Genomic DNA, 9460 nt, shown 5'->3' on the forward strand with positions numbered 1-9460 from the left:
AAATACTTTAACAGCACTTAGAAACAAAGCTGCGGCATTTGGGGGGCCACCTCATCACTACTCCAAACAATGTGACCTTTGTGGAGGAAAACTGAAGAGCTAGAAAGTTTCCAGAGGACAGCAAAACCTGACCTGCTGAGAGCTTAGGACAGTGCACGTCATGTTCTTCTTCACACTTAGTGCACGTTTGACAAGCTGCGAGATGATGGTAAATTACTTCCTTCAGAGAGGACAGCAAGACACTGTTGCCAACTCAGCTTAGTTTTTTTTGGTTTTTTTGGTTTTCTTCTGGTTGGCCAAGCAAAGAAACGGAGGCAGTTTCGAAGTGCACAGAAGCACAGCTGCAGACATAATTCCTGCTGTCACGCAGGCAGCAGGAGTGAACTTCATCCCTTTGGGTCCTTTTGAGAACACCAAGCACCCAGATGGTGCTGAAGGATGTTTTTTTTACATAGGGGACCCTCGGAGAGAATCAGACATGTCCAGTTTTATTCCCTGGGAAAATGCCCTGACACTGTCCTGCCCCTCAGGTGGCGCAGGACAATTAAACGTATTAGTAAGCATGGGCTGATTCCTGGCCCACCATGATTCGAACAGCAGCCCACAAATCCCTCAACTAGTTTTGTTCTGCCGGTACTTATGACAGTTACATTGCTCTGTGTTGTGGGGGGAAGAAGATCACACAGCTTGCCCCTTTGATGCGCAGGGCTGCGTTTCAAAGAACTACGACAAGCCCAGAAGAGCACAGCACAGTACGGCTTACGAATCAAGTAAATATTGCATCACAAACCATAATGCATGTGTCTGTCCGAGAAAACGGGGTTTATGTAGGCACGTGGGAAGTGGGTCTCTTGCTCAAAACCCAGCAAATCCTGTTTAGAAAAGTTCATATACTGAAACGATAAGGCAACATACTTCTGGATTTCTCTCTAAATCCCCACGGAGATGTAATTCCCTCACTGCCATCTGAAATCGTACAGCTTGAGGCACTTTTCATGTAAAGCCAAGAAAGCTCAACTCAGAAGGCAAAGATCCTTCTTAAGGGAACGGATCATCTGTAACTACAAGACACCTTCCTGCCCACTGAAACATAGCAGCAGAGTTAAAAGCAGTTTTTAAATTCCAAGTGGAGACATTCAAAGTTTGAAAAGTACAGGACATTCTCTTCCTAGCACAAAATAATAAACTTTTTCCCACTTCTCTGCAAACCTTAACCCCAGTGCTTTGTATTTTTCACGCTACAGCACAGAAAGCCAGTACCCACAGTTGCACAAGGACTTCCACTGCCAGAGTGCAAAGCATTGAGGAGTCTGGGCTCAGTCTTGGCAGTACAGGAGTGATCCACCTCAAATGCACTGCACAGCCTGCATCTGGGGTATCACAGGTCAATAGTTAATCACTGCTTTTCCTCCCAGTGACAATAAAAAGAGAAAAAAAATAAAATCTCCTTACTTCCACGGCTCTTCTTTACAGGCTAGAGGTTTATGGAAGTGATGACCCATTTCATCCAACATACAAGAAACCTTTTGAACAATTTTCAGAGCTGTCCAAAAACCCCCAGATCTTATACAACAATCAGTCCAAAGAAAGTACAGAGGTCTCTGCGCTACTGGACACATGCAGGAACACTTGTGTTTACTGGACACCATTGTAAAAGGGAAAAGGCATTACACCAGCGTACCAGACCCTTGCCCAAAAGACTTTTCAAACCACCTGTTTGTTGATGCAGTCACTGCACTTCAACCCTTCCACCCATGACAACATCCTCTCAGGGGGCAGACTTGCCTGCCCTTGATTACAGAATCAGTCAGCAGAGTTCATACTGAACCAAGCTAAAAACCGGGCCCAACCTCTACGTTCACGGTTGGGATACACGGCTCCTATCACAGGGCACACACGGCGGTCCCACCTGAGTTACGTATCTGAAGTTGCAATTCCCACGGGTCAAATATTCCTCTTCAGATCTGCCTTGAAACTGAGGGCTCATGGTCAGCGAGAGAAGGGAGTTCCTTGCCTCCTGTGCAGTCAGGTCACGTTCCCCTGCTAAAAGCAGCCTGCTCAGGCCTCCCATTTGTGTACAATCTGTTAAAAGAGTAAAACCAAGTCTGAAGGTTATTCATTTGCTTCCTTAAACATCCTACCATTTGCAGCATCCAGCCCGCAGAAGACGACTTCTGACATAGCAACTTCTCCAAGCAACCTGCTATAAAAGGCAGGTCAACAGAATCACCAACAGCCAGGTCTGTACCCTCGGGGACAGACTTTCAAAGCTCTTTGGAGGATTGCACTGGATCTGCGTGCTTTAGACCCCACTGCATGGATTTACTATTTTACTGGCAAAGGTTTGATGTACCACACGTGAACATCTTCAAAACACCTACTGTAATGATCTCATGCATAAACAGACACAATGATTTTCTAATATCACACAGGAAGAACTCAATGGATGCTCCTACCAAGGCAGTGGCTCCCTTCTGTAGCCACTGAACAAGCAAAAGGATGGATCAGAACAACATTATCAAGCTCTGAAGCAATATTTCTCTCTTCCTTTAGCTGTAATTTAGAGCGTCATTGAGTGCTGAAGAGTGTCAGCCTGACAGCTCTGAAGCATGAAGCGCTTGATCCTCTGTGCCAGAACCGCACTGGCACTGGCCACACAAGCTGCCTGTGTACTCACAGGGTCAGGGTCAGGGTCCAGGTCCGGGTCTTTACTGCCCTGCCACCAAAACATAGAAGTGAGGAAAGTAAAATGGAGATAGAAGTGTTCTTTCTCCACATAATTGATGCTGGCAGCTTCTTGCCTCCAGCATTCCTGCACCTCAGGAGCTTGGGAAATGACAACAAATATGAAAGTTCCTGAAAATAATTTGCCTGACACACCACAGTGTAGCACTTCCGTATGCCCACACCACACTTCTGGCTCCCAGCTGCTCTCCTGTGCCTCCCTTTAGCTACCTGGGAGGCACCTTTTCCATCTCCTCAGATCTGGCCAGCTGAAGAACACCCAACTCATGGCTCTAACATTCTTCCCCTTCCTCTCAACGTCTTCCTGGTGGTCTCAGCTTTCTGCCCTCTAGATTAGGGGTCTATCATAACAGGACAAGGATAGCACTGGGGTTTTTTTTTTCTGTAAGGAAGCCAAATACTTAAAACTCTTAATTAAAATATAAAAATTAAGAGGAAGGGAATAGCCAAAATGACAGCCAAGTGGAAGTTTCATTTGGTGCTCAAACTACCTGAATACTTATGCTGCAGCTGCAGCCAAGAGCTGGCCCTTAGATGGCTGATCAGGATAAAGCCCCAAATCCTGCCACTAAGGTTTCAAATTACAAAAGAACATCATCTAAGGGAAGGCAAAATGGATAAACACAAACATTGCCGTATGTTTACAGGGCCTTCACAGCACAATGGTTCTCTTATGGCACCAAGAACTTAGCAGTATGAAGAATTACAAAGGTCAAGTGCTATTTATAAGCAACGTACCCTTAAATCAACACTAGTGAGAAAAGAGCCAAGCACTTGACCTGCAGAACGGCAGACGATTCGCGACTTTCTCCACAGCTTCTACTACTGATGAAGCTTATAACTACCTCACCATTTGGGAACGACATCCGTTGCTAGTGTTGCTCTGGGTGGAAACTCAGCAGGTTGGCATGTCCATTCCTTCAGAGCCAGAAGGAATTTGTCATTACAGGAATTCTCATGCCACTGAACTGGCAGCAAGGTACACAAGCCTCTTAATCCCTTGTTATACTTCTACACTTGTGCCATAAAACCATTCTCCACTCTCCATCTCACCACCTCTCCAAGCAGAAAAGTCCCATCTGCCACACACCTGTCACAAACTACACAGGGTATGACACAGGTTTCAAATACATCAGAAAGTATCAAATCAGAAACTTTAAAACATAAAAGAAAAATAAAAAAAGGTGGCAGTGGGACATTATTTTCTACCTTGACTGTTAGGTTCACAAGCTGCTAGTAGTTAACATTAATGGCTCACTATTTCAAGGTCATGATGGCAACAGTTCTGCAATGTGTGGATACCAGAGAGAGAATTCCTGCCTTGCACTAGTTCAGGTGCTCCACCTATACCTCTTCACAGATTTGATTTTTTTTAATTATTTTTTTTTTAAATGCTTGTCAGGGTAGGATCTGCCTACCGAGACCAGATTTTAAGTGAAATTACATTACGCACCTCTTGATTTAAATACAGCAAGATAGCTCCACTGCTACATTCAGCCGCAAGAACGTAAACACCTCCAGCTTCATAGACACCCATACACTATTTTTGTAAGGAACAAATGACTAAACATGGAACAACACTATGAAAAAGCAAAAGAATGCACATAATCAGCATTTCCCTATTTGGACCAAAAAAAGAAAATCTCTAACAGCAGATAAGTCTAAATTAAAAATCAGCCACATCCAGATCCCAAATGGGGGAGGGGTTATTGTATGCCACAGACCTGGACTTGACTGTTGAAGGAAATGACGCACTAAGGAAAATTTGAGGTGGTTCTGCAGAAGTTCCACTACAGCCTTGGCAACTTCACTTGGGACATGAAAGGTACGTGCGCTATAGTATCACCCGCAATAAAGGAAACTAGTCTCGTAGTTTGAGTTCAACACCACATCCGCAAACAAAATGAGGCTGCCACATTTGAGGAACACTGATGAAAACCTCACCTGCCATCCCAAAGTTATGCTATGGCATTTCTTCCCTTTTTGCCATTTTCCTCAGCCTTGGTACATCTTTTGCAGAATCTGAAGCAAGGGCCCATAGCTTTTTCCTGTTTCTAACAGTGAATGTCTGGGTATCACACGTTGGTTTCTTGTGCGGCGCCAATAAGACCCAACACTTGCCTTCATAAATGCATCCGTACACTAGGGAAGAAAAGGAAAATTACCAGTCTTGACATTGTACTGCCCACAGGGCAGCAGAGTGCCCCACTCGTAAGTGGATTTAAGACAGTAAATAACCCTCAAATATCTTGATAAACAAGCACAGTTTAATCATGTCCTTTTAAACTAACCACCAACACAATCTAACAAGAAGACACATTAAGGGAAGCAGAGCTGTAGTTAAAAAAGTGGGGTTTCTCTTTCCTCTCCTGAGGGTTTACCACCCAGAGCAGGCTCAAGTTCTGAACCTGCAAACTGCTCCCCCACGCTTCTATGCTCATTCTGGGAAAGAAAGACGGCTGTTTGAATTCTTTTGCAGGTACAGTCTTTCTTTACTTTTGAGTTGGAATGAAATGAAAAGCTGCCATCAGTCCCACTTATGGCACAGAGACACACCCATGTTCCATGCACATGCCTGCACAGAAACGCATGCAGAGGGAAACCATCCCTTGGGTCTCAAATACAGAAACAGCACTGAAAACCTTGACTTCTGAGAGTCCCTGCAGCGTTCTCCCATGTCAATACACAGCATGCTTGTGGCAGGATCACCACCGCATGTGCGTCACTTGCTTTCATTTCCATCTTCATCTCTCACCTGGCACTTGCCACCTCCAGACTGCAGCATGCATAAAAGCAATTCTGTTTACTAGAAGCACAGCACCGTGTGAAACTTCTGCATGAAGTCTGGTATTTAAAGAAATTGCTGTAAAGAACAAAAATCTGCCGGCACCACTGACACACATACACGCTGTGTTTTCTGAACAGGGACAATACATTAAACTTGCAAACTAAGGACTGCGACAACTCGCTCCTTGCCCCTCTTCTTTTGCCCTCAGGCTGGCGCAGGAGCTCCTTTCACCAGAGCAGGCACACCACAGACACAGCCTCACCGAGGGGAAGGGTGGGGAGGGGATAAGGGCAGAGGGGGAAAGGAAAGACCCACAGAAGCAGCTTTGCCACCCACTGCCAAAGCCACAGCCTGCTCATCCTGTCCCCTCGCCCTGCCTGTGCTGGTCTGTGCCTCTGTCCCCCTTCCCGCCCCTCCGCTCCTCTCCCTGTCCCTCTCTCCTGCTGCTGATCCTGCATTCCCTCCGGCACCCCCCTGCCCCTCTGTCTCTGTCCCGCTCCCACCCTTTGCCTGCTCCTCACCAGTCCCTGTCCTTTCTCCATCCCTGCCTAGCCCCTCCCGCTCCCCCTGCCCCTCTGGATGCCTCCTGTCCTTCTCCAGCCACCCCACTGCCTTGACCCACCTCTCCCTGTCGCTCGGTGCCTCTCTCCCCCTCGTCCCTGGCCCACGGGGGCTCCAGGGCCTGGGCCTGTGCTCAAGCAGCCCCGGGCAGTGGCTGTGGGGCCTGCAGGGCAAGGGCTGGGGGCTGGTGTCCCCACAGGGCCCGACTGCAGGGCAGGGGCACCCCAGGGCCTGCTGGGAGAAGGCGTGCCCCGGGGCATGCTGGGAGCTGTAGGCCCGGGGCTGCCACACAGCCAGGTTGTTCCCGGGGCATGCTGGGAGCTGTAGGCCCGGGGCCATCCCACTGCCAGGTTGTTCCCGGGGCATGCTGGGAGCTGCTGTTGCCTACCCTCAGCCTCCTGGCAGCCATGTTGGTCTGGGCAGGCACAGCCTGTGCTGGGGCTGTGTCCCAGCTGAGGGGGGCCTGTGGCCGGCCGTGGGGCAAGGGAGGCCCTTAGGCCAGCGCAGGGATGTCTGCTGCCTGCTGGCTGCCTGGGGGTGCGGTGGGGAGGCTCCAACCCCCCGGTGTGCCGGGCCCCCGGAGCAGCTGGAGTCAGGCCCAGCCGGGGCAGCCCTGGGGGTGAGCTGAGAGCTAAGGAGGGAAAGGTGCCGGCACATGCCCTGGGCACAGGCACCAGGCACCCCGACTCGCAGAGCCCCCCGCAGCCGCCCTGGCGTTTGTAGTTCCTGCAGGAATAGGGCTAGCGTGTTTTGCTGCTGACTCCGGCAGGGCCCTGGCTACACCTGTCCTGCTGAGGGACTGGCAATATGCAGCTGCCTGGGAGAGTCACCAGCCGGAGTATGAGTGCTCAAGCCTTGTTTCCCTTGCTGGAAAACACTTCATTTTTAAATACAGCCTGTCAGCGGCGAGATCCAGGCAGTCGGGATTGCTTCCTGTAGGGAGCAGCCTGGTGACTCGAGGCTGCTGCCTTCAGTGGCACAGCTGGACGCTTCTCCTCGCTGATGGGATGAAGTTATAAAGAATCACTAGGAGAGGCTGCAACTAAAGCAATGATTAACTCAACCTATTGCATAAGCTCAGTAAGGGGTGGCAAGCCTTCTGAGGCACCTGGGCTATACCAATAGACGAGGGAAGTGGGGTAACGGTGTGTTGCCACCAAAACCATATAGCACAGAGAAGAAATGAAGTTCTATAACAACAAGTAGGGTGCAGGTGCCCCAGGAAAGTTCAGCTGAAGTTCACCAAGTTGTTGACCACTAACGATCTCTAAAGACCATAAGAAAGGCCCCCAGGATCAAAGTGACATACCCAAGTGCCTTATGCATATGTAAATAATTTTGAGGAAGTAGGTAGTACAAAGTACATCTTCCCATCTGAACATGCTCAGAACGGACCCTGAGGGGCTGGATATCGAACAGTGGAGCGTGTTGATGGGTCGTAGTTTGGTTTTTTTCCTTCCCACACAAAATTCCATTTTGTTTTGTGGGTAAGCAAAACTGCGTATTGCAATGTGTTTCCTTGACTGGTAGTTTTTTCATAACAGGTGGGATCTCCAGGTTTAAACCCTGGTGCCTGAAAACCCCAACAAGGACACATGCTTGGAATAAGGGTTCACAAGTCTGGGGTATGCCATGCTCCATCGTTCTATTCCACGATTCACAGCAAATGGTTCACAAACAATTCCTGAGGGGAGTGTTTTGATGGGGTGGGGGATTTATTCCCATGTTTCAACCCTATTATCTAGATTGGACAAAAATGTTTAAGGCACCAAGCCCATACCCCATTTGTTAGCCATTTGAATATGCCAACCTGGGGATAACATGCCTTTCTATTTGTGGTGTATGGATTCACCGTGGGGTCTCAATACATACCAGTTCCTCCCTTTGCAAGGGGCACAGATCCCCTGCCCAGCAGGCAGCTCATTGAGGAGCCCAGCAGGACCTTCTTTGCCAAGCTGCTTTCCAGCAAGGTGGCCCCCGCCTGTGCCGGGGCCTGGGCTTGTTCATCCCCAGGAGCTGGACTCAGCACTTGTTGGACCTGATAAGGTTCGTGCTGGCCCCTTTCTCTAGCCCAGCCTGGTCCCCCCATTCTAGCACAGCCACTGTGGTACCAGACACCCCCATGTCCCATTTTGTGGGTGCCAGCAGCGCCCACATCTCCACTGGGTTCAGGCACTGAGGGTGACACAGCCCCAGATGCGGGATGGATGGATGAGCCCCAGCACCAAGATAGAGGAAAGATTTTGTGGCGAATGAAGAGACGGGACGCAGCTTGATGCAAGCAAATGTCCATTTATTGTACACAATCACAAGTTTATATATGTTTTCAGAAGCTGCGTGCTTTAAACAGATTGGTTCTTTAAGCTAAGAATTACAGACTAGGCAATCCCTGATTGGTGGTTAACGACAAAGGACACTTTCATCAATTAACAGCAAGGTGTTACCTTTCCATGGTGCCATCCTTGGCGCCATCCGTCTCCCACTCCCCTGTGCTCTGCAAACATGCCTCATCATGTTAATTGTTGTCTAGACAAGCTCGAGCACATTCCCCTCAGCTAACTGATTGCCACGCATGGTCCTAGTTTGCAGACCGCTCCTGCAAGATTTAACATTTCAGATGGGGGTGCACCCCAGAGGGTTCCCAGCCCTGCACCCTGCAAGCTGCTCACTGGCAGGGGAACCCATTGCTCTTGTGGGAGCAGCGCTGCCACCACGGGGGCTTGCAGAAACAGACACAGTGGTGCCGGCAGTCGCATCTCCACCAAGCCTTTGGGCAGCCCCACAGCTGGGAGCAGCCCTCCTGCAGGCACAATCCTGCCCAGCATGGTCCTGAGGCTGCCTGCCCACGTGCCCTGCCCATGGGGACATGGTGCTGGGGCCTGGGCTCTGCTGGGGTGCTGCTGCCTGGCCCCACGTGGATGGTGCTGCCCAGGCCCATGGAGCTGATTCTGTCTGGAGTCATGGGGCTCCTCTTCCTCATCCCCATTGGGCTCCTTCTGCCCACCTGCACAGGGCTGCTTCTGCTTGGCCCCATGTCCTCCCCTTGGCCTTTGTCCCCATCTGCCATCTTCTCCATGTGCGCATCTGCCCCCAGCAGCTCTACTCGAAGGCCCTGGAAAAACCCTCTGGGCTCCAGCAGCCCTGGATAGAGCTGATCCTCTTTCCTGCTGCTCCTCTTTCCTGGCGGCAGGGGAGGGAGAGAACTGTGGGGTGGTGGTGAGCGTGGTGTGTGTCCCACTACAGACCGCCTCTTGCCACTTGGCCATCATTACTTGCAGAAACTTTTGGTACTGCCTGGTTACTATGAGGGTGTCCTGGACGATATGGATGAGCTCCTCGGTGAGGTTCTGTGTGACCGTGGCCATG

The 9460-nt window shown here is 49.9% G+C and overlaps 1 long non-coding RNA gene across 1 annotated transcript; it reads right to left on the bottom strand.

Annotated features, from left to right (window-relative positions):
• Positions 1-1245: 1245 nt before the first annotated feature.
• Positions 1246-5604, bottom strand: LOC129783338 (uncharacterized). The gene is made up of 3 exons (XR_008745251.1): positions 5501-5604; positions 4690-4887; positions 1246-2082 (listed from the first exon to the last, which is right to left on the bottom strand). It is a non-coding gene; the product is annotated as an uncharacterized LOC129783338 (long non-coding RNA).
• Positions 5605-9460: the final 3856 nt, after the last annotated feature.

This window comes from Falco peregrinus, unplaced genomic scaffold, assembly GCF_023634155.1.
Source record: "Falco peregrinus isolate bFalPer1 unplaced genomic scaffold, bFalPer1.pri scaffold_29, whole genome shotgun sequence".
Lineage (NCBI taxonomy): Eukaryota > Metazoa > Chordata > Aves > Falconiformes > Falconidae > Falco > Falco peregrinus.